The following is a 26,582-nucleotide window of genomic DNA, read 5'->3' as shown; positions in this document are numbered from 1 at the left end:
TTTGCCAGAGAATGCCCCAAGGAGAAGGAAACTTTTGCTAGATAGTTGAGTTTGCAAAAAAAAGGGAGTTGTAGAAGTGAGAACATTTTCTTTTATATTGAGGTGTTGAGTTGAGACATGTAATGGAAAAGCGAGAGATTGTGATCATTTGACAATGAATAAAGTTAGCATCGTTGGTACTAATATGGATTTATGAGTTGCTACTCTATGAAGAAGATTTTTGGCCATTTTGAGGATATGAGAAATATGGTCTATGGAAGATTTGTGCATTTTAAGGGTCGGAGTATCCTGCAAGAACTGTTGACCCCTGGAAAAGATAAGGATACTCCACTGAGTGGATTTCGAACAAAATGATTACGAGTTTTGTCTCGATATATGTGATACCCCAAGAGTATGTAGGATAAAGTTGGAGACCGTCAGTTGTTTGGACCAAATGTGATCAAGGAGTCGGAAGAGAATGTTAAGTTGATTCGAGATAGATTGGAGGTAGCTCAGTCCAGGCAGAAGAGTTATGCAGACTCAAAAACGCAAGGAGGTAGTCTATGAAATTGGAGATAGAGCATGTCTTCGTGTGTCCCCTCTGCGAGGAGTTAAACGATTTGGAGTTAAGGGAAAGTTATCCCCGAGATTTGTAGGAGCATACTAAGTTTTGGAGCTTATGGAAGAAGTGGCCAACAAGCTGGAGTCACCCGAAGGACTGTCAGGAGTTCATGATGTGTTTCATGTTTCCTAGTGGAAGAAGTGTCATGCAGAGATGGCCAATATTGCCCTGTGAGAACGCTTGACCCTGGAAAGGATAATGATGTTCCACGAAGTGGAATATGGACTTCATAAGTATAAGTTCTTGTCTCGGTATGTGGGATATCCCACGAGGATGAAGAGATGAATTACTATTGGATATAAAGGAGGTATGATGTTAGAAATATGGATCGATGGAAATTCCATGATGAGTCCGAGTAATCTTGCATGTCCTAGTTTGGTGCCAATAGAAGGAAGGAAGACAGTACAATTGGATGGATTTAAGAATACTAGGAAGTTGGAAGTTGGAACAATGATCAGTTGCCCGATGATAAGTTCAAGGACTACAAGTGATGAGATGGGCTATAACCCACAGGCCCCAGGGCCTGCTAAGAAGCAAGCACATTCTTGCTGAAGGAAAAACCCTGGAGGAAGATACAACGTTTATCGGCAAACGATTTTATAGGAGTAACACAAAACCTGAGAGTTGTGAAGGAACAATAGATGTTTGTTTGGCTTGCAGAATCAATGGATTATTCCGAATGCGGTTCATAGACAAGAGAAATTCTGCAATGCTTGTGAGGGTGACTGAGTGTTAGAATGCGAGATTCGCTAAACCGTATACAGGGTAATGATTCGGGTGCGGGATGGATTGATCACCATACTGACTTACTCTTATTATTCTCCTTGCTATATGGGATGGTAAATCTGAGTGACTTACCTATAGTAGAGAGACGGCGGTATTACACCTTGTTTGAACCTTAGAATGGTATAGCAATTTTCCCTAGTACAAGGCATCTTTTGCCAACCGTAGGTTATACGGTGAGGATCAACCAGACCCATTTCATGCAGGAGAAACCCTAAATTGTTAACCACCATGAGATATCGATAGTTAGTTAGTATTGGCGCCAGACCCGTCAGCTAAGAAGACTCAATCTCGGAATAACCTTACCAAGAGGAAATGAGAGAAGAATTGAGGAAAAGGTTATGCCACTACCGGAAGAACCCGGATAAGGAATTATCCTTACAATCTAAGAAGACCGGCACTGTCAGGAATAAGGATGTAGTATATGAGTTTTGATGGAACCGTAACCCTGCTTCTAAGGGTGGTAGCACCCCAGACCCTGTGTGATGATCGATGGATTTTGAGGAGACCCCAAACCCTAACCTATTTCTTGCTAGCCTCTCCGAATCTCGAGGACGAGATTCATTTTAAGTATGGTAGGTTTGTAACATCCCAAAATTATAAATTTTCGAATGTTATAATAAATAGATAGATTTGATTGGTTGCTTGATTGTTGTGTGATTGATTGAGTGAAATTCGAAACCTTTTTGAAAGTTAAATGAGAGGGAATAAAAGGACTTTCCCAAACTTTCACCATATTGCATTTTGATCTCCGTGAATTCAAATTCTTTTTAAACACAAAACCCTGGAGAGAAGATGACATGACTTCTTCCATTTATTTCAATGACAAGGGGTGTTGAAAATATTTGAATTTCATTTACGAACATTTCCAATTCTGAAACTTTATGAAACTCAATGATTTTCACGAGAGAAGATAAAATGACTTCTTCAAATTATATGAAATATGAGTTGGGAGTTTCAAAGAAACTCAAATTAAAAATCCATTTGAAATTATTTTTCAATTTGGGTTATTTGAGTTTTCTTCAAAATTATTTTTCTCCAAAAATAAAATATATGGAAATTAGGGTAACATGATTCCCTACAACAGAAAATTGGAGAAAAATTAATTTGAAGTCATATTGGTATTTTAAAATGATTCTATTTGACCAGTAGCACTCTTTGATTTATCTGAATTTGTGTGGATTTTATTTGGCATTATAAAAATGTCCATGTTGTAGAAAATCTTTTTCTGCAAATTTTGGTATATTATATGCCTATATAAATTTTTTATTTTATTTTGTTATTTTTTTCCATTGTCTGTGTTTTCAAAAAAAAACCTTTTACGCCGAACTGGGCCGGCCCAGCCAACCGGCCAGGCCAAGGCCCAGCCCGACGCCCGCGCTCGCCCCCGAGCTCCGCTCGGAGACCGCCGCCGCCGTGTCCGTCGCAGACACCGCGCTCCCCCGCCTTTGCCCTTGCCCCTCCTCCACGCCTCGCGTCTCCCCGACCTCCTATAAAGCCGCCGCCCTCTCTCTTTCTCTCCTTGCCTTGCGCCGCCGCCGCAGATCCCGCGATCGATCCGCGCCGCCGCTGCCACCTTGCTTCGCCATCCGTGCCGCTGCTCCCCTGCACCGCCGCCCGCTAGCGCCGCCGCCCACTGCCCTCGCCTACGCCGCACCCCGCCGCCCGCGCTGCCGCAGCCGTGCCGGAGCACGCCGCCCTCGCCGGAGCCGCCGCTCCACCGATCTAAACCGCTGTTGCCGTCGGTTTATTTGCTCCGACCGGTAAAGACCCGCAAAACCCTATCCGGTTTTCTTGGGTTTTTTCTTTTAGATCATTTTTTGTGGTTAGTCTTATACAGAGAACGTTCGCTGTCTATCCCTTCGGAGCGAACGAATTCATCCATTAGCATTCGGTAACGAACATTCGTAATTTAGTCTTTTTCTTTTTCTGTTTTAATTCTGGCCAGGGACTTATCTGTGATGATTTTCTTTACAGTTTAGTCCCTGTTCTTTAAACGACCACATCTTTTTACTCGTCGATCCAAATGCAACGAAACCAACGCTCACGTCTTCGTTATGATCTCCTCTATCCAGTAATCCAACCCAAACATGTTTTTGAAATTTTAAAATTTGAATTAGATCAGATTTAGATTCAAACTTCGTTTGACCATAACTTGAGTTTTGTAGCTCCGTTTGAGTTGATTCTTTTTTTTAAATCGAAGCTCTTGACCTAAACTTTCTGATAAGGCCAAATATACATAATTTTGGTACTGTTAGAATTTTTTTTATGTTGCAAGAGTTATTTGCTTGGTTTTGGTGTTCTCCGAATCGTCTTCTTCGCTCTTCCTGATCTATTGTGTGATTGCTTATGTGTGTTTACTATTGCTTGATTACGATAGATTGACTGGAGTGTGATGAGTAGAGCTATCAAGAGTTTTGAGTGGGATTCCTCTTCATCAACACTGCAGGCAAGTTCACACTTTGATCATATTCCTTTAATACCCAGTTTTTATGTATTAGTTCCAATCCTCAAACATTGCATGGTTAGGATCTGAATAAATTGTGGGTTGGGAAGTAGTTGATGAGGTAGGAACCTATTACCCTGCATTCAAACCTTGGGAATTACTATTACGTTATGCTTATACTGCTATGCTATGCTCGTAGATGTGGATTGGGTTTGAGAGTATTCATGACAGATGTGAGATTGTTAATTAATGGTTTACTTAAGGTGGCAACTTTAACACACATCTGGGTGGATTGAGGCACCTGGGTATTCCAGCGATTGCATGTTTAGGCACCTGGGTATTCCAGCAATTGCTTGTTTTTCTTTATGGACCGCCACCCAGGCTCAAAGGGATCATGAGATTATTCATACTAGAAACTTCCGTGTGCAGCCACAAGCTACTATGGGCTCTAGCATAGTTGATTAAGTCGTGCGAACTCTTACAGTGGTAGACTAGCAGATGTAGGGGAAAGTAGGTGTAACGGTCTACCCGATCGTAAGGTGCTAGCGTTTCTGAAAGACTATGTCTCGGTCATCCGTTTCTCAAACACCATGTAGTGCGAGAATCCCAAGGGAGGAGATCGAGTCTTGTGGGGAAAAGTGCACAAGCCTCTGCAGAGTGTATAAACTAATCATGATTAGCCGTGTCCCCGATTATGGACATCTTGAGTATCTAGTACTTGGATTATCATGTGAATCTCATCACGTTACTTTAAATTAATTTTGTTGGGTTTAATGATGTTACTTAATTGGGTTTGAGAATGCTGTCAACCATTCTCAATGTTTAACAACCACCATGATAGTTAAATAAAATTTATTCCTTTGCAGTAGGGAAAAAATTGGCTTTTCGCAAAAACATTATAACCCTAGAGCCTTTCCACCAGCCAAATATGCATGTAGTGATAGCCTTTATTCATCATTATTCTCTGGTGTGAATTTGCCAGTACATTCAATGTACTGACCCTTTGTGGCTGCAACGTCTCATGTTGCAGGATATCTTACGACGAGTAAGTGATACGTTAGGGTTACAATTTCTACACTCAACTTTGCCGTTGGTGTTGATGGGAAGCCACAACCTTGTTACTTCCGCTATTTGGATTGAGGTAATAGTATTTTATGTTACTTTATGCATGTGATTTACCTCTGTTATAAATCCTCGAGTATTGTGTGTGTCAGCATACCGATCCAGGGATGACACTTAAGCACAGAGACTTGACCGTCTGAGGTCGGGTCGCTACAATTAACTTCATGATCTCTGCATTATTGGGCACATAAACACGGTACTCGAACCACAAGGTGTCATGCTCATCCTCATGAAAACCTTTGGCTTTTCCTTCACTCATATTCTCCTTTATCTCGGCAATTTCCTTATCATCCGTCTGAGCTTCATGAATCTTTCCCAACAATGTATATTGAACTTCCATCGCTGCAACAAAACCTCTAGGAACAATCTCCAAATAGAGTTCCCTGAGATCGTCGGCTAACTCTTTTGGCAAACCTCCTGTTACTAAGGTATTGACATAACTCTTCCGGCTCAAAGCATCTGCTACGACATTGGCCTTTCTTGGATGATAGTGCAACTTCATATCATAATCTTTTATAAGCTCCAACCATCTCCTCTACCTGAGGTTCAGCTCCTTCTGAGTAAAAATGTACTTCAAACTCTTGTGATCTGTGTACACATCACAATGGTTTCCAATAAGGAAATGTCTCCAGGTCTTGAGCGCATGCACTACAGCTGCTAACTCCAAATCATGGCTGGCATAATTCAACTCATGTGGTCGAAGTTGACGTGAGGCATATGAAACAACTCTTCCGTCTTGCATAACTACTCCTCCAAGTCCTAAGCGAGAGGCGTCGCAATACACTTGGAAATCCTTGCTTATATCTGGCAGAATCAGCACTGAGGCCGTAGTCAAATGTTTCTTCAACTCCTAGAAACTTGCTTCACATTCTTCAGTCTAACGGAACTTAGTGTCCTTCTTCAACAATGCCATCATGGGCTTCGCAATCTTAGAAAAATTCTCAATGAATCTCCGGTAGTATCCCGCGAGTCCAAGAAAACTACGGATCTCTCCAACTGAGGTGGGTGCCGACCACTCAGTGACTGACTGAACCTTTGTATGGTCTACTGCTATACCCTCTCTTGATATAACATGTCCAAGGAATCCAACTTCCTTCAACCAAAACTCACATTTGCTGAACTTGGCGTATAAGTGGTGTTCCCTGAGCTTCTCAAGAACTAAGCGCAAATGCTCCTTATGCTCCTCTTCATTCTTCGAGTACAAAAAATGTAATCAATGAACACCACGACAAATTTATCCAAGAACTCCATGAACACCTTATTCATCATACTCATGAAGTAGGCAGGGGCGTTAGTCAATCCTAATGACATAACCGTATACTCATACAGCCCGTACCTAGTGGTGAAAGTTGTCTTAGGTATATCCTGTTCTCGAATCTTCCGCTGGTGGTATCCTGATCGAAGATTGATCTTGGAAAATACTTTTGCTCCTTGCAGCTGGTCAAATAGATCATTGATCATCGGCAGTGAGTACTTGTTCTTGATCGTTAGTTCATTCAATGCCTGATAATCAACAACCATTCTCAGAGACTTATCCTTCTTCTCAACCAAGAGCACTGGGGCTCCCCATGGTGACGAACTTCGTCGAATGTAAACTTTCTCCAATAACTCCTTAATCTCTTTCTTAATCTCCTCCAGATCATTTGCGGGCATCCGGTATGGTCTCTTTGATATTGGTCCGGTGCCTGGCAATAACTCTAACAAAAACTCAATATCTCGATCTGGCGGCATACCTGGTAACTCCTCTGGAAATAAATATGGGTAATCCTTCACTACGGGCACATCTTCCTGAACAACTCCCATAAGAGAATTTACTTGAGTACTCTTAGGAGTATACCTGGATACATACTTAATCCTTTTTCCCTCCGGTGTGGTGAGCAGCATTGACTTACTGGTGCAATCGATGTTTCCTCCATACATCGATAGCCAATCCATACTGAGTATCACATCCAATCCTTGGGATTCCGAAATTATCAAGTCTGAGGGGAAAACATGCCCACCTATGGTCAATGGCATCTGAAAACATCCCTGACTTGCCATATACTCTGCTCCTGGTGAGCTTACCAACATAGGTGTCCTAAGTACTTTAGTGGGCAACTTATATTTATCCACTAATCCCCTTGAAATGTATGAATGTGATGTACCAGTATCAAAAGGAACTACTGTAGTAAATGACTTAACGAAAAACTTACCGATAACTGCATCTGGCTACTCCTCAACCTCCTCCACGTTCACGTGGTTGACTTGCCCCTTGTTGAAAGGGTTGGGCTTCTTCCTAGAGCTTCCATTGCCATTTCCATTATTTGCTTCAGAACACTCAATGGCGTAGTGTCCAATCTTCCCACACTTGAAACAAGTGATGTGACTTAAATCCTTCTTGGCGGGCGTGCTTGGGTTAGAGCGGTTCTGGTTGCTGCCTGCTCCACTCTCATTTCCATTCCTAGGGCCATGGTGGTTATGCGGAATTCCTCCATTGTGGTTATGGCCTCCATGGTTATGGGTAAATCCTCCCGGGTTCGGGGTGAAATGGGTTTTCTGTTGAGCTCTTGAATTGTACTTTCCTTGCCCATACTTCCTCTTGTGACTCTCAATCTGCCGCTGCTTCCCTTCAATCATAAGAGCCTTATGTACCAACTCCTGGTAGTTGTTGAATGTTGCCACCATCAACTTCATACTCATCTCATCGTTCAGCCCTTCCATAAACTTCTCTTGTTTCATGGCATCGGTGGCCACGTCACCTGGGGCATAACGAGCCAGCTTGCTAAACTCCTCCGCGTACTGCCCTACAATACGGTTGCCCTAGCGTAAGTTGCGAAACTCACGCTTCTTCATACTCATAGCTCCAGTTGAGACATGAGCAGTGTGGAATGCTTGCTGAAACTGCTCCCAAGTAACTTTGGCTATGGGGAAAGTGGCTATGTAATTTTCCCACCATGCGGCTGCGGGTCCATCCAATTGGTGTGCGGCAAAACGCACCTTCTCAGCATCTGTGCAACCGGCAATGGTTAACTCCCTTCCAATCCTGCGTAGCCAGTCATCCACAACTATGGGCTCGGTGCTACTGGAAAACACCGGTGGTTGTAACCTTAGAAAACGGGCTAAGTGTCAACTAGAGGAGGTGGTGGTGGGTTGTTATTATTGTTGTTGTTACCCTGATTCTGAACTAGTAACTGCATCAGTGTATTCTGCTGCTGGATCAACTGAGTGAGCTCTGGTGGAAAAGCAAATCCGGGGTCACATCTCGGAGGCATCTGATGGGTTTAGAGGGGAGAGATTAGAATAGAAAGAGGTCTAATGAGAAAGCACTATCCATATGCACATGAGACAAAACACAATCAATATCACACCGAAACAATATCAAGCAAGGGCATACATTTAATCTAACTATCATTACAGTGATCGGACTACTAATATATACATGGGGAAATACTACTAATCATATGGTGGTCATCTAGAAATTTTGATCGGTGGAAGAATCCATGATATCTGCTCCAGCTTCATCCTTATAATCATCATTACTACCATCAGGGTCGGAGTCAGTGTCGTCGATGATGATTTGTCTTCAGAATGAATCTCCTTGGGTTCGTCGTCTTCTCCTCCTGGCGCGGGGTCTCCCATGAAAACTCCTAGCTTCCTTGTCAGGTCGTCATTCTTCTCCACAAGTATCGTCATTCCCTCCTCATATCCATCGTGTGTAGACTTGAGTTCCTCTTCTATCTCCATGATCCTAGTCATTGCCTTCTTCAAATCTATCATGCTTGCACACATCTGGTTCTCCTGGCGACGAATGTGATGATTTAACTCCTGGATGAAGGTTGCAATGGACCTGTCCTTCCTGGTGCTGATCATATCCCATTGTTCATCTCGGTGCCCACATATCTGGTAGATAGTGTCCTTAAGCTCCTTGTGATAAACTTCGCCAATGCGTCCCATGGCAATATGGGCTGCCATGATCTTGCCTAGACTCCAGGTTGGTGCATTAAAGGAAAACTCTATGGGCTCAGTGACTGGCATGAATGTCCTTCCTGGAACTTGAACTCGAATCATCCAACGTTCCTCTTCTGGTAGTGTGGCGGTGTAGGTCCGGGTGAAGCTTGGTATTCTGATGTTCAGATACCTAGTGACTTCCTTCAAGTGTCGTCCAAAGGGTGTATCTTCATCCGGCTGTGTAAACTTGTTCCTTGAGTCCGCCATCCTAAGGAGTAGAAAATGGAGAGGAGTCAGAAATGAGTAGAGAAGAGTGACCTATGGCTCATCTTAGTGGTCGTGTCCTACACTCAGTGTGTGCTCCTATACCATCTTGTAGCGATTTGACCTCAGACGGTCAAATCTCTGTGTTTAGTGTCATCCCTGGATCGGTAATGTTGACACACACAATACTCGAAGGATTTATAACAGAGTAGCAATCACACACTTATTACAACGAATGTCTCAAAAGAGAACTTATTAAAATAAATATGGCTTAAGGCCATCTATGAAAGATAATAGCGGAAGGCTTGGAAGATAAAGTTAATCCATCAACTCCAACGGCATAGCTGAGTGCACGACAAACGACCTATGGCACCTTACTCGTCGTCTGAAAAGTATGCAACATGATATGTTGCAGCCCGAAACGGGTCAACACATGGAATATGCTAGCAATATAACACAGTAGAGCAATGAACAGAATAAATGCTATCAGTACATGCATATATGGCTGGTGGAGGCTCTACGGTTATATTGTTTTGTGAAAAGCTAATTTTCCGTACAACAAAGAAATATGTTTTATTTAACTATCATGTTAGTTGAAACATCAATGAGAAGGTTCCTCCAACTCAATCCCAATTAAAGTAGTCATTAACACCCGTTAAATTAATTTAGAGTGATGAGATCAAATCAATAATTCAAGTACCAGATACTCAAGATGTCCATAATCGGGGACACGGCTAACCATGATTAGTTTATATACTTTGGAGAGGTTTGCACACATTTCCCCACAAGACTCGATCTCCTCCGTTGGATTTCTCGCACTACAAGGTGTTTGAGAAATGGATGACCGAGACACAGTCTTTCAGAAGCATTAACTCTTTACCCTGGGTGGACAGTTACACCTACTTTCCCTTACATCTGCTAGCCCACCACTGGAAGAGGTCACGCAACATACTCAACTATGCCAGAGCCCATAATGGCTTGTGGCTGCACATGGAAGTTTCTAGCATGAATAATCTTATGATCCATTTGAGCCTGGGTGGCGGACCGTAGGATGATCACACGGGTACTCCGGGATATCCTTGGACAACACTGTATTCTCCCGGTGCCCACAAGCAATCCACCCAGATGTGTATTAAAGTTTCCACCATAAGTTGAACCATTAATTAACAACTCACATCTATCATGATTACACTCAAACCCAAACCACGTCTACGGGAATAGCATGGCAATATAAGCATAGCGTAGAAGTAACTCCCAAGGGTTTGATAATAAAACTAGTAATAGGTTCTACCTCATCATCTACTTCCCAGACCAACATGTTAAGAGATCCTACTCATGCAATGTGTGAGTGTTGAAACAAATGCATAAAACTGGGTAATAAAGGGGTATGATCAAAGTGTTACTTGCCTTGCTGATGATCCGCAAAACCTAGAGACTCGTAGTAGCACGCTTCGCACTCCGGGAATTCTAACGCAAACAAACAATAGCATACATAAGCACTCAAGAAAAGATGCACAGGTAAAACTCAAATAACAAGATCTAACCAGGAAGTTCAACTGAAGAACTCTGGTTTGCAAAAGGAATAAAAAAACAGAGCAACGAAACTCAAATTACGACAGAAATAAGACCCATTTACCAATCTGGACTAAAGTCAAATTTTACATTACCAAAATCTTGTTCAAGTTGGTTAAACAGAAAGATGACTTCGAGACGAAGATCTAGGCGCTTGTTTCACCTGATTTGGATAAACAAGCGAAAATATAAACTAAAACGAAGATTAGGGCAGAAATCGCGATCGAAAATAATCACGGAAAAACCCTGGAAAATAAAACGAGACGAACAGGCTAACATACGAACGTTCGCTATCTGTGGCTAATTGATGAACAACATTCGTTAAAACGAACGTCCGCTAAATAACTCAACCAAAAAAGACCGAACACATCTAATAAAAAAACAAAACTAGGATTTGCTAAAAAACCGATCGGTTTTTTGAGAAAAGTCGAGACGGCGACGGCGGAGGTTTCTACCTCCGGCGAGTGGCGGTGGCGGGGTCGGTGGTGGCGATGGCTCCGGCGGGCGGGCGGGCGGCGGCGACGTCGAGCGGCGGCGGCGGCGTTGCGGGCTTCGGGGCGGGGCGGGCGGTGCTACGGGCTTCGGACCTCGCCCTTTAAAGGTCGGCCGGGCGGTGTTCGGGTCGGGCACGGGCCGGTTAGGTCGGTGCACTTTGAAAAAATCCTGACGTGGAAAAACAAATAAAAGAAATACTAAACAGAGTCCAAAAATCCTAAAATAAATTTCCATGGTCCTCCAATAATATTGCGGACAAAGTGAACATTTATTTGGGCCTCTAATGCAATTTTGAAAAACGCAATTTTTTCCTAATTCAAACAAAATAGCAATAAAAGTCAAAAAAAATTATTTATTTGATTTTAATATTTTTCCTCCAATATTCTTTTTATTTTGGAGAAGTCATATTATTTCCTCTCTTACATTTTAATATGAAATATTTTCGGAGAGAAAAATAATTAAAACCAAAGTGATCCTTGTTTCGATATTTGATAAAATTCAAATATGAAAAACGTGAAATCCCCAACTCTCTCTGTGGGTCCTTGAGTTTCTTAGAATTTCGAGGATCGCAAAATGAAATGCAATAAAATATGATATGCATGGATGACCTATGTATAACATTCCAAATTGAAAATTTGGGATGTTACAAAATATATGAGGAATTATAGTTAGCCAGAGAAATAACAAGCATCAGAGAGACATCACACAAATATCATGTGAGTAACAAGAAGTGGAGATACACCACACAAAAGCATATCACCTCCACGTCAACCATCACATGAGAACACAGATGGCTGGAGGAGGATATGGGTGGCGCTCCATTTGTACACAACCTCGATGTACTCTAGGAGTGGTGCATACTTGAAGGGGACAACCTTGAGCACTTTGGTGGAGGATGGAATGGAGGGCTTCAGGAAACTTAATTATATGGGAAGGAGATTCAATCATCTATGTCTGGGACATCCTAGAAATCAACCAATACAAAACTATTAGGTGCACAGCATAAGTTTGAATGGGTAATTATATCTTTGACCTCTACTACCAAATATTCCCATGCATTGCAACAAGAAAAATATATTTGACGGTTTAAAATACCGTCAGATCCGTCGGTAGGGTTTCTGACATGGTCGGAAGTACCAAAATGGAGCTCGCACGCACAAGTTACCCAGGTTGGGCCTCCGGAGAGTAATACCCTACATCCTGCTTCTTGTTATTCATGGTGATGGGATACCTCATGTGAGGGATTACAATAGAGTTTAAGGTTTGTTGTCGGGAGTTTCTAACTGAGATTTGGATGTCTCTAAAGGTTTCCTAGGCCATGTTTGTTTGGGCTTTTGCTCCTGCTTTTCCATCTTTTCCACTTTGGTCAAAAAGTCATAAAAGCTCCTAAACATGTGCTTTTATGGAATTTGAAGCTAAATACTATTATATTGATTCATCAAAAGCCATAAAAGCTCTGAAAGCACCTATTTAGGAGCTTTTATGGCTTTTTGGCGAAAGTGGACAAGCTGCAAAAGCATAAGAAAAGCCCAAACAAATAGGGCCCTAGCCTCCCCTTATATAGACATTGTAAGCCTAGGGTTTACAAGGGTGTAGATGTGATATATGATGCCTCCCTTCTTCCCTTGGAGTGCAAGTCGCTCCGAGGTCGGTTCTCGTCCTCGTCACCCCCAGGCACTGTTAGGATCGAGAGTATATCGACCAGAGGAGGGTGAATGGGAGATTCAAAAATTCTTGAGAATGTTTTGAATTGAGCCTAAAGACAACAATGGTAAAGACTTGGTAGATAAGTAACTAAGCAAGTATCTTATTGAGGAACAAATCTTTGAAAATAGGATGCAATGATAATCCGGGCATAGTAGAGAACTGGCTTAACAATAATGATAGTAAAACAATACACTACTAGTTGCAGCAGCATGAGGGAAAACTAGAGATGAAAAGCAAAGTAAGAGCTACCTGAAAAAATTCACACTAATACCGAATGATAGCTAAAAGAGCAATAAATGATAGACAAATCAAGAGTGAATGATAAATGATCGATAAGTTCTATCCACTGAAAGCACGGAAAGTAGCTACAGAAAGTATTGCAGAGAAGTAAAGTGAACAAATGGTGCTCGATGGCGACAAGTGGATTTGGTAGACCAGCTCGCCCTTCTGCCAAAGGACTACGTCTGGTTGGAGGGATATGTGATTGAACATAGGAGCAAACCTCTCTCCGTCCTATTCTCCTTCAACTAGGAGCTGATCAGACTTCACTTGATTTCACTCGTGGTAGATACTTATCGGCGATCTACAAACCTTCGACAGACTTCATGAACCACAATTACTCTTGGTTACTCAAGATCTTGCTCAGTGAAGACAACAACTCTTCAACACTTGAGCCGACACCTATCCATATAGAGAGTGCGCAACTCTCAAGAGTAATAGGTACAAGAACTCTAACTCAGAACTACTGTGATGCTCAACCACTGTCCAAGATTTGGTTCCTTTGATCTTCTCATATGTAGTCAACTTTCTCCGGACGAACACCGAACCAATTGCTTCATGGCAGCAATAAATTATAAAGAGGTTAACTCTTTGACATCACTCTTCTCGCCTATACGGATTTGATAGATATGACTCAATCATCTCTGCATCAAAAATATCCTTTGGTGAAGTTCTTCAAACTTGAAACCAAAGATGGCATTCTCTTCGGTACTGCATGGACTATTTCTCTCTGTGTGCACTAGCAAACAAATCAGTCCATGCCTGTTTCTGTCAATAATCTCCAAAACACAGGAGGGCAAATATTGCACCAACAATCTCCCCCTTTCGGACGATTGCTGGCAAAACAGAATACATCAAATGATAGATGAAGTAAACAAAAATAGAATATGAATGAAAATGAGAGACAGGAAAAAATTACGAAGATAAAACATGCTCCCCCTGAATGTGTGCATCATATACAGAAGATATTTCTACTGAGGATATCCATAGGAAATAAGCCGAAAGGTAGCAAGGTGAATCTTCGTAAGAGAAGCATTGTTATGAGGTACCATTTGTATCACTGGTCAATGCTCTTGATCATATCTGAGTTGTTTCCTGTGACACACAATCTTTGAAGAAGATTTGTTAAAGATTATGAATACTTTGAAATGATTTTTCGCAAAAATAAGCCATGAAGATTTACTCTGAACAGAGTTTGGGTCCACATGATGCATAATAAATCCTTGCAGATTAAATATACGAGATAAATCAAAGCGAGGGATGCACAAGAGTTTTAGCTCAATGTCGATATACTTCGGACCGAGTTTTCCTTCAACAAAGAAAATGAAGTGGAAGCTAGTGAAGGAAAGCATCACATCAGACAGATTGAATTTATTTTCTTTCATGAATCGAGTGAGTTCAATCTAAACTAAACTTTGTTCTCCTGCATTGTTAGATAATGAGGGAGAATCATGGCAAAGCAGGAGATACGAGATATTGATTGGGACATAAGATATCTCTGTTCAAAGAAGCATGATTTTGAATCCTCTTTGAAGTACTTTTTCTTCACCTACAAGATAGACAAGTGTCGAAGATATTCATTGCGAGGGAGAAAACTTTCAAGAACACCTGCAAACAAATAAACTCTGGCAAACATAGCAATGCAGGGGTTATTAACAATACATGACGACGAGGTTTACCAACACCACGGGTGGTGCGATAAAGTTTTATGACCAAAAGCAAATATTTCAATGGAGGAAACCAAATTGTTCGACGGAAAGCAAATGGCGAATGAAAACACCCTGCAAATATCCCGCTCGTCTATCCTCTAGATGTTCTTCTCCCCCGTTTTGTCAACAAGTGTCAAAAAGGAAGGAGAATGCATATGAGGAACTACTTGTCCAAAGAATTCTCAGAGCTCAAACTGTTCAGCGAAATAGAACGAGCGATGGTTGAGGCAGAAGCAGAAGCTGGACTTGCAACATGGGATTCGAGATTAGCTTTGCCAACAGAGCAAGGTGCGTCTGGCTTAAATATCAGTGTGCCTGCAGTGTCTTCAATTTCATCGTCTGGTTCAGCGAACAACAGAGCAATAGACTCAGAACACTGAAGAAGCACTGGAGTTTGCCTTCAGATGCAAGGGACTTCAAACAACTCCAGATAATCATATTCTTTTTCGATGCCCTTAGTAATTAGTTGCTCAAGAGAATAATGCTTCCGTAGGATGGTCCAAGCGCGCTTCTTCAATTCTTTCTCATAAAGAAGAATTTGGCGAGAATGATTGTGAAGCAAATTGATTTTAGCAATCATCTCCAGTTTCACTTTGCGGTCGAGCTTGATGTGACTTTCAAGATCCTGCTGGGTCCGAAGACAAATCTCATACAGTGATGGATTTTCATCCCGAAAGATTTCAATAGTGGCCTTTTTAACTTTGGGGGCAGGTTCTGAGGTAGAGGCAGTAGCATCAATGTGTGTCTTTCCTTTGCCTATATCCTTCACAATACGAAGTGTATCGCAGAAGGGTGGAATGAAAACTTTCGGCTCAAATGGGCAGAAGAATTTCTTCTCTATGAGCTGCTCTATGGCATAAATGATCCATGGAGCATATGGCTTTAAAGCTTGAGCATTGTCTACTACATATGCGAGGTTCCGAATGAAAAGATCAGGAACATCAAAGTGAATGCCATTAGATATTGCATTTAGTGTATTTACCACAATGCCATGAATGGTATCTGGTCTGTTTGTTGGAGTCAGTGAATTGCATAGAATATAGAACAAGACTATGTTCTCATAAGACAAATTCTTGGGATTTGCCCTGGCACATGCATCACCAATAATCTTGGGGTCAATCAGCATATGGAGTTCAACTTCGGACACCTCCCACCAATACAATATGTTTTCTCGAGTCTCATCAAATTCGCACCGAGGAAGATTGAGTAGTGCTAGAAACTGGTCAACTGAGCATTTGATCTTCTCTTCTTTGGTCATCCATTCTAGGATCCAAGTACTACTATCTGCAAGGTCCCCTGAGATATAAACATTGGTGAAGAACTGAATAATTACTTTATGGTTCCACCCATGATTGAAGTGAAGGAAGCTCTTCAGGAAGAATTGCTCAATTTGCTTGTGGTGCAGGGCAAATTCTCAAGCTCTACGAAATCCAGAATCTTGTGCTTGAAGATGCAATTCTTGCAGTATAGAATACAAGCATAATACACAACTTGTTCCTTTGTCTAGAATCTCACCGTCAAGGAAGTTCTTTCTCCGTCATATGGGCTGGTCCCAAAAATGCAAGTTTCGAAGGATGAACTGATCGTTGAATGTAGTGTTGCAAATATGCCCTAGAGGCAATAATAAAATAGTTATTATCATATTTCCCATTCATGATAAATATTCATTATTCATGCTAGAATTGTATTGACCGGAAACTTAAATACATGTGTGTATACATAAACTACATCACGTGTCCCTAGTAAGCCTCTACTAGACTAGCTCATTGATCAAAGATGGTTATGGTTTCTTAACCATAGACACGAGTTGTCATTTGATAATGGGATCACATCATATGCAGAATGATGTGATGGACAGATCCAACCATAAGCTTAGCATCATATTGTTTAGTTATCTTGCTACAACTTTCTTCATGTCAAGTATCAGTTCCTTAGACCATGATATCATGCCACTTACGGATACTTTCTATGCGATCAAATGTCACTTCGTAACTGGGTGATCATAAAGGTGCTCTACATGTATCTCCAAAGGTGTCTGTTGGGTTGCATGGATCGAGACTGGGATTTGTCACTCTGTGTGACGGAGAGATATCATTGGGCCCTCTCGGTAACACAACATCATAATAAGCTTCATGTGACTAATGAGTTTATTCATGGGATCTTGTATTGTGGAACAAGTAAAGATACTTGCCGGTAACAAGATTGAACTGGGTATGGAGACACCGATGATCGAATCTCGGGCAAGTAACATATCGTCGGACAAAGGGAATTACATACGAGATTAACTGAATCCTCGACATCATGGTTCAACTGATAAAGATCTTCGTTGAATATGTAGGAATAAATATGGGAATCCCAGTCCCGCTATTGATTATTGACTGGAGATGTGTCTCGGTCATGTCTACATATTCACGAACCCGTGGGGTCACACGCTTAACGTACGATAGTGCTAGGGTACTATTGAGATATTAATAGTGGAAAGCATGAATGTTGTTCAGAGTCCTGGATGGGATCCGGGATATCACAAGGAGCTCCGAAATGATCCGGAGGTAAATATTCATATACGGGATGTCCTGTTTTGGCCATCGGAAAAGTTCGGGGGCATTCCCGCAAGTGTATCAGAGGCATCGAAGGGTTCCGGGGGTGCACCAGCCCCGAGGACCCATGTGGGCTGAAGGGGGCGCCCTAGCCTAGATGCGCCAGGCACACCAGCCCCCCACTAGGCCTATGCGCCAAAAGGGAGAAGCACTAGTGGCGGGAGGTGTCCCCTTGGCTTGCGGGGCAAACCTCCCCCTTGGGCCACCACCCCCTCCCTTGGAGGATGGGCTAGGGCTGGAGCCCCCTACCCCTCACCCCTATTTATAGTGGGGAGGGGCGCGGGGGGCTCCACATCTCCACCCTTGCCCTCTGTCGCTCCCAACTCCTCCCACCTTTCCTTCGGTACGCGCTTGGCGAAGCCTTGCCGAAATTCCATTGTTGCCACCACCACCATATGCCGTGTTGGTTCCGATCTCATCTACCTCCTCTCCCTCACTTTCTGGATGAACAAAAATAGGACACCATCGAGCTTAACTTTTGCTAATCTAGAAGGTGTCGTCCGTTTGGCGCTAGATCGTGATTGGATTGTGAAGAGTACGACTACGTCAATGACGTTACGATGCTAACGCTTTCGGTCTACAAGGGTATGTAGACACACTCCCCTCTTGTTGCTATACATTTGCTAGATTAGATCTTGGGTGTTTCATAGGAAACTTTTCGGTTTTCATGCTTCGTTCCCCATGAGTGGCATGTTGAGCTAGGTCTATGCGTAGATGTATATGCACGAGTAGAACACAACACTGGTGCAGCGCCCTGCTATACAAACGGTTTTTACCCCCTTTTCACGGCGGAGTTTTAAACTGTCGCCTTGTCAGTGTGTGTGTGTGATAGGGGGGCCTTCCCACACAACCCATAAACCATCGGGAATAGGCCCTCTGGTCACACACGCAGGCCAAAAATAGCTCGTGTGCGATCGGGCGAGCCATCACAGACAATTATACATGCCCAATCGTTTCCATTCGTAAGTACATCCCACAAAGTGAATCCAAGCCATACGTTTCTATTTGTATGTACATCCCACACAGTCAATCCAAGGAATATGTTTCTGTTCGTATGTACATCCCACACAGTCAATCTAATAAATATGTTTCCATTCGTATGTACATCCCACACGGTGAATCCAAGACAAACATTTTCATTCGCACCTACATCAGAAACAATTTCCCCATTAAATCGTCTATGATAGCATTCCCATGGCATACAATATTAACAATTTTATCGTTTGCATTATTGAATGCATCACGCACGGTGCCTAGAAGAAACTGTGTGGCACAGGTTGTCCATCACACACACTTTTTATGTGGGAAATGTTTGGCGCGGGTGTCCCAACACAAACAATTTTCTAGAGGAAGTCATGTGTGATTGTTCATTGAGCCAACATGTTTACTTCCTAGAAACTGTGTGGGTTGTCTGAGGTCATGGCCAACTGTGTTGTCTCAATAACCATTTGCAATAGAAAACCCCAATAAGCAGGCTACTTGGCCTATTATTATTATTAATCCATTTAGTAACCAAATTAGCATTTCATATTAAGCACACAATATATTTCATTTCCGTATTATGGAACTAGGATTTCATAATTGAAATACATGAGAGTACAACATCATATAGCTTCAACACCCAGTTACACCATATAGGCATATAGCTAGCTACCCCATTACAGAACTGCACTGACACCAAGTTTCACATGCAACATCTATAACCTTTGGAAATTAGCATCATAGATGGTTGATAGATAGATGAATCTCATGTGGAAAACTGTTGAAGTGGAAGGATAATATTGAGACTTGAATGATGTTGAAGGTCTTTGCAACTTTAGGCCAGTGCCTGTGGATGATTGACCGTCCATCCTTCATCCTGTTGAGGAAGACTTCAATATTGTACCGTGGGTGTTGTATGAATACCTTCATCGCCTCCTGACCATACAGGTGGTATGAGAGGTAATAATCAGTGAACTGCTTTGGAAAGGCCTGAAAACAAAGATATGCGTAAATATCTTCTCTAAATTTGGAAATGGTGCAAAGGAATAAAAAAGATAAGGTATAAGAGTTAGTACCATCCTGTCGTTCACTGATTTCTTCTTCATTGTGCAGACAAAGATCTTGTTGTTTTTCGTCGCTAGTTTCTTTATCCTAACAATCTTTCTGAGTTTCTTGACTTCACTGATACTCATGGACAACTCATTTCCCCATATGCAGAATGGGTCGAACAGTGGGTCAAAACCCCTGATAGTAGGACCTACATGTGCAAGACCAAATTGTTAAAAACCTAAATATTAGAATGGTTCCTGCAATTGCACAATAATGTGCTATTAGACAAAGGACCATGCATGCGCAAACCTTGATTGTAAACCTGGGTGCTTCGCATTGTTTCCCTGCAACACATATAAGGTAGTTATTGATGAGGTTAAGTGAGGGTTGGTCTACTATCAGTAAAATATGTTGATGAAAAAACACACATTGCAGATTCAACAGATTAATTCGAGCCACATGGAAAAGCCATTTATCCAAACCAAGCATGATTAAGAACTAGGAAATATAGCAATCGTATATATTTCACATGTATTTAGTACAGCCAAATTAAATTTATTTCTCACATGCAGCACAATACAAAATTGTACCCACAACAATTGAACATCACATTGCAGAATTAAACCAAACAGTTAACTAAACACCACAACAAATGAACCAAACATTAACTGAGCACCACATTGCACAATACATAACATACTAGAAGATCAAACAGTTAACCAAACCAAGCATGCTTAACAACTTGGAAATGTAGCAATTGTATTTGTTTCACATGTATTTTGTACAACCAAATTTGATTTATTTCTCACATGCAATACAATACAAAATTGAACCCACAAGAAGTGAACATCACATTGCATAACTGAACTAAAAATTTAACTAAACACAACAACAAATTAAACAAATGGTTAATTTTGTCTTGGTGGGCTCGTCGGTGATTCAACAACACCATGATTTGCGTTGTCTATCTCCAATTTCTTCAGAACATACCCTGCATGGGGTGTGTTCTTTGATTGCTCATGATGGGCCACTACTGCAGGATGCTGCTAACATCACACTATGATCAGAGACCCTTCAACGAAATTGTGTGTGATGCAATAATTGCAAACGGTGATGTAAAAAAGCCGTCAAAAAAGATGCAAAACATTTGCGATGATGGATGAATCAAGCACGGTTCAGAATTTAGTTGCGTGTGCGATGAGGGGCATACGGTTCAGTTTAATGAACTATTTGTGATGAGGCAGAAGAACAGAATGGGCAGCCAGATGAAGGTGTGTGCGATATACAACATACGGTTCACTCGGATGGACTGTTTGTGATTAGGAAACACAAAAGAAATGGTCAGCCAGATCAAGGTGTGTGTGATATACAGCATACAGTTCACTCGGATGAACTGTTTGCGTTGAGCGAAGAGAACAGAAATGGTTCAACTTAACAAGATGTATGTGATATGCGGCAAACAAGACTGTAATCAAAAACGTGTGGGAAGACCGATAACAACACAGATGATTCCTGTTAACAAGCCTTGTGTGTTGTGAGCAAATGATTGCTGGTATACAATTGTCAGTGATTGATGAAATCATCACCGACGGGTTTCCATTGTTTAGTCTGCGTGCGATGTGATTTGCTTTGTCTACAGAGCATCAACATATATACTTAAAAAGAAAGCATTGCAAAATCAAATTAAGCATACAATTACACAAGTGACTACACACATAACATTTCCACACACCAAAGTAAGCAATTACATGCATACTAAACTAGGAGAAACGAGGATCTAATCATCTGCTTATTGTTGCGATGATTCTTGTCATTGCTCTGCTTCCGGCTGGATCCCTGGTCGTTTTGGGGAAGGAGGCACTTCCTCATGTCAACAATCCGCATGTACATGTCATAGATCATTTACGCCTCCTTGGCCGCATACACGACGTGAGCTTTGTCGAGTTTCTCCATCCAGGTCGAGTGTCAGGCACGCTTGGTCTTGTTGCAGGAACCCTTCATGTCTCTGTAGTATGGGTCGATGATGGCCTCGGCGAGGTGAACTAGTGAGTCCTTCTCATGCTCCTTGCTGCTCCGGATCTTGTATTGGCCCTGTATGTTGACAAGATTCTGGCAGGTGATGCCCGAATTCTCGAGCACCTTTACATTTTTGGTGATGTCCACCATAGCAAACATGTAGTGGGGGTTGTTGACAAACCTGGCGAAACGCTCACAAGGCCTTGTGGTCAGGCAGTAGTGGTAGACTAGGACATGGTTGCACACGTACATCTGGGCGACAACGACCTTGCGACAAGACCCGGCACGAGCGTGGGTGTACTCGAGGTCGAACCCGACCACCTTGTACTTCTCATCGGCAAGCAACAACTCCATGATGTGGATGGACTGCTCCACCTAGACCGGGTTGCTGGTGTACACCACCGAGAGGTCCGTGAACCTTTTGTGGGTGTCCACCATGGCATGCATGGTGAACTACTTCTCGTCATCGGCAGCCGCTCGGAGCACCATTGGGGCCATGCAGGATACCCTCTAAGAATTTGTCGTGGTGGGTGTGCATTTTTCAATGGTGGGGCACGATCGAAAGGTTGAAGAGGCACAAGGGATAAATGGCCGCTATAATAAATGGGGGCCGACCGGCCTGTAATCGTCACATCTTGTCACGACATTCATAGCGGAGGATTCCAGTGCATGCTTGACAACACCACACTGCATGTGTCTCGTTTGATCACACGTGAGCTCGAAGAGGCGCCAAATTTATCGTTGGTGAGCCTGTTCCCATGCTACTGCATAGTTTACCGTGCAAGCTTCCCGCCCGACTAGTTTGGCCACGCGTCGGCTAAAAGAGGGACAAATCATGGGCGTTTATTGGCAAAAGGCTGTGTAAAAACAAAATGTGTGGATTGACTTCAGTCATAAGTTTACCCGTGGGTGATGAGGTCAAAGTTACACAGAAGGGTGATGATGGACACTCGGGTGCAATAATTAATTCAGCGCTCTACAGGGCACACGGTTGAATAAACCAACTGTGTGCAATAATGTCGAAGATCGCGGTCGAGTTAGCTATACAGATCGTGTACTATGAGATCGACAAGGTAAATAGATTCGAGAATGGTTAATAAAATCTAAGACCATTGCATATTAAGGTCAAAATAGTGCTACAAATATACGAGTCTCATACGATGCCATTTCAACGATTGTACCACAAAATCTCAAAATATTACAAGGTTCAAATTCCAGAGTTATATGGCTCAAATTCAAAGATTACAAGGTTCAAACTGATATTAGAAATGAAATTCAGCTCATCAGCTGCAAACTCTCGCGCTGATCTGCTAAACATGGATATCATAGAGGTTCAAACTAATATTACCACTTCTAAGTCTTGTTTCGAACCTCATAATTTTTGCAAAGGGGTCAGCCACTGAGAAGTCATGTATGGGGTTGACACGATGACTTCCGATTACTCTGTCATCTCAAGTTCCAACATGAAATTCAGCATTTTCGGGGCCTATTCCATTCTGTCGCAGCCGCCGGCACTGATCAACAAACCCTTCATTTTTGCAAAATAAATGTAGGGCAAACCTCATTAGCTTCAGCACCCTTGCTCTGACAACAAAGAACCTGGCGAATATAATCTCTGGTAAGGTCTCTCGGTAGGAGTTCAAAGTAATTTCTGAGAGATGCAGATCTAGTCAGTCGACGTGATTGTTATATTGTATCACATTATCCACCATTGGGCCTAGTCTTATCTGCAAAAGAAAAAAACGTGTTAGTGCCTACATGTAGTTTTGAACACTACTACAGGCCTATTTGGTTTGCATGATTTGTAAAATGCACTAACATGCCATCTTTGATCTAACATGATTAACATGGGCATTTGATTTCAAAAATGTAGCCTTCTTCACAAGAGATTGAAGTGGATGAAAAGTTCCCTAAGAAAACTAGTATAGATGAATCCGAAGGATAAATGCTTATGGATTGTAACCATATGGATCAAGCAACCAATATGGGGGGAACATGTATGTACTGAAATCCTCCAAAAGAATCCTTCAGAAATCGTAGTACATTGTCATTGTAAACTTGGAAAAAGGTGTCACAAATTGAACTCCCTTATGGTTAACATTTAATAGGAAAGAACATCACCTCAATATAGAGCTTCTCTAGGCACGGAAAGCATCTCAGGAAACTGACAACTTGCTCCAGGTTGGGCCGACAAATTCTAGTGCCAAGACCTTAACTGTGCATAGTTTCGGGGTCAAGCTTGTCGGAATCATTTTCTGGATGACAGACGAACATATATCTTCAAAATTATAAATAGTGTTAATTTGTAGAAGAAGAGGTAGAAGGCGGTTGTTGTACCTAAACGGGTGTGGATCTAATAACAAGTTCGGAGTATTTGTCAAACGAGTAGCCCACCACTGTCAATTTCATCATAGAAATGACATTGATTCTTGTTGGACCTTCTTGATAAACTACAAGTAATCTCTCAAGTGCAGGTGTGTCCTCAGTGACCATACCATGGTACACATATTGTGATGTCTTCTTGCCGCACCAGCAACACACATAAATAGTCCGGAGAGTCATGGAGGTTATGTGGAAGCTACTCAACCCATTGATCGCCTGAAGACGAAGGTACTCGAGTGCAGTACAGCCATGGAGCGGGCGCTCCATGTCACCGTTTGGGAGGCAGATGGCGACGAGCTTGAGCGTGGTAGAATAAGAGCGGGCGCGTCATTAAGGGGGATGGCAGTTCCTGAACTTGGCGACGTGTAGCATGGGCACGAGGCAGAGCATGGACATTGCCAGCGAGTGCATATGTCCATCATCAAAAGTGAGCTCCTCGAGTTGATCTAGGGCGGGGGATCGGAACCAGTCATCAAGCTTGGCTTGCTCCTTGCAGTTGGAACGGAACTTTCCCATACTAAGGCCTCTAGTTGGGTCAAGGTGACTGCCGAGGATCTTTGAGAATGCATCCAAGCTTTTGCGATAGCCATGGCAGAGCTCGTGGGTGTCGATGAGGTCGAGAGAGGTGGAGTTCCATAGGGGCCGCTACCGCCGGGAAAGGACGGTTGTCCGTGCCCCATATTTGATTGGGAGGGGTGAGATGATGACTGTCAACATATCATTGGGGAGGCTATTGATGAAGTCTAGGCCTGCTGGAGTCGCTTGCGGTTCTTGCTCGCCCCGCCTCTACTTGTTGGCAGCCCCGTTCTCCACCTCCAGAGCCTCCTTGTCAGCGGTGCTTTTTGATAGAAGTGGGAGTACAGGGAATATTTAGTTAAAATAGGTCAATAGAAAGTGTATTGGTAACTAGAAGTTATTAGGTAGGAATATAGTTAGAACATGGAATAACAATTGGTTGCTTAAATACTACACAATTCATTTGATATTGTTGGGTAGGTCAACATGCAGATACTTGAAAAGAAAACTTACTTCGAACAAAGTCTGGATGGATGATATCGTCGGGGAAGTTAGCACATATCTCATGACCAGGCTCTTTTATGTGCAGTGCAATTATTGTGCCAGCTTTCAGTACATAAAACTTAGAAATTTCTTTCCAAAGACCAGTGCCAAAATAGGAGTCACCCCGTTCATCAAGTCTTAAAGTAGCAACGATTGTAGATCCATGGTTTGTGTTTAGTATGGCATCCCTACAGTCTTGATTTATGTAAAGGGAAAGATTGTGCGCTACAGATTCTGTTGCATAGCAAGGGACGCGCTGCAGAAAATGGTAGGATTGTTAAAGAAAATATGGTAACATCCAAATATGGGCCCAAATTGAAAGAACTGTATAGTAGTTGAAATCGAAGGACAAAATCTATAATTAAACAGATAGGGTAAACAAGATGTCATGGAAATGTGAGAGTAATCGAAAGAACAATACATCATTAATTTGCCTAATATAGAAAGAAGACGGAAAAAATCCCCTTTGACGTATATGGTGCATGTGGCACCTTTTATCCAAATGTAGCAATATTTAGTATATGTTTAGGAAAGTAGGCCATGCCAACCGATTAGGGTGAGATTGAACATACCGCGCGCATCCTCAAGTCATCTAGTATGGTGAGATGGAACTCCATGAATGTCTGGCAGAGGCCGCAAAGTCATGATGTGTCCGCACACTATACACTCTATGAATGAAGAAAACCCTCAAATCAGCTCAAATAAAAATGATTTCACAGCGATTTCGGCCGGGTGATTAAAGGAGGCAGATGAACTGGGATAAGAGATGAGATAATATCTCATTAAATTAGTTACCTTGTTGTCCATGAGAAAGAACCCTTAGTACGACGGATTCCCCAACCGAGCAGAGTTGGGTCGACTGCGAGCAGCGTCGAGAAAGTCGATGGCGATAGGCGAAGGCAAGCAGAAGTGGTGAAATAAGGTGGGGTTTGTCGGCAGCCTGGCAGCGGCGGCAGACGTCAAGCTAAGTGGTTGCCGCCGCGATAGGCAGTGCCATGCATAGACATGGAGGAGCTTGTGCAGGTGTGAATGGGGACTGGAGGGGGTGGCGGGCGGGGTGAGGGTTTTTGTGACATGGGGATGTGAGGGTTTTATTTTTTATTTTTTTGAATTGGGTGGTGAGGGTTTTCTGCCCCACAAAGAATTTCGGAGGCAACGGTTTGCTAGAGCCAACCGTGTGTGATTGACGCAACAGGCAAAATGAGAGGCATTGCACATAGTTCCAATTTTGGGAACTGTGTGTGATTGACGCAACAGGCAAAATGAAAGTCATTGCACCCAGTTCCAATTTTGGGAACCGTGTGTGATTGACGTACTACCTCCATCCTGGTTTATTGGTCCCCTTTGTAATTTGTACCAAATTTTGACCAAATGTTTAACTAAGAAGTGTTTATGCATGTCACCAAAAATTATATCATTGAACACTATGTTCAAATACGCATCCAACGATATAATTTTTGCTGACCTGCACTGACATTTTGTCAGTTAAATATTTGGTCAAAATTTAACACAAATTACAAAGGGGACCCAGAAACGAGGACGGAGGTAGATCCATTAACCGAACTGATTGCATCCATATCCCACAGTTAGAC

The sequence above is a fragment of the Triticum dicoccoides genome, chromosome 7A, assembly GCF_002162155.2.
Source record: "Triticum dicoccoides isolate Atlit2015 ecotype Zavitan chromosome 7A, WEW_v2.0, whole genome shotgun sequence".
Taxonomy (NCBI): domain Eukaryota; kingdom Viridiplantae; phylum Streptophyta; class Magnoliopsida; order Poales; family Poaceae; genus Triticum; species Triticum dicoccoides.
This window is presented reverse-complemented; position numbering follows the sequence as displayed.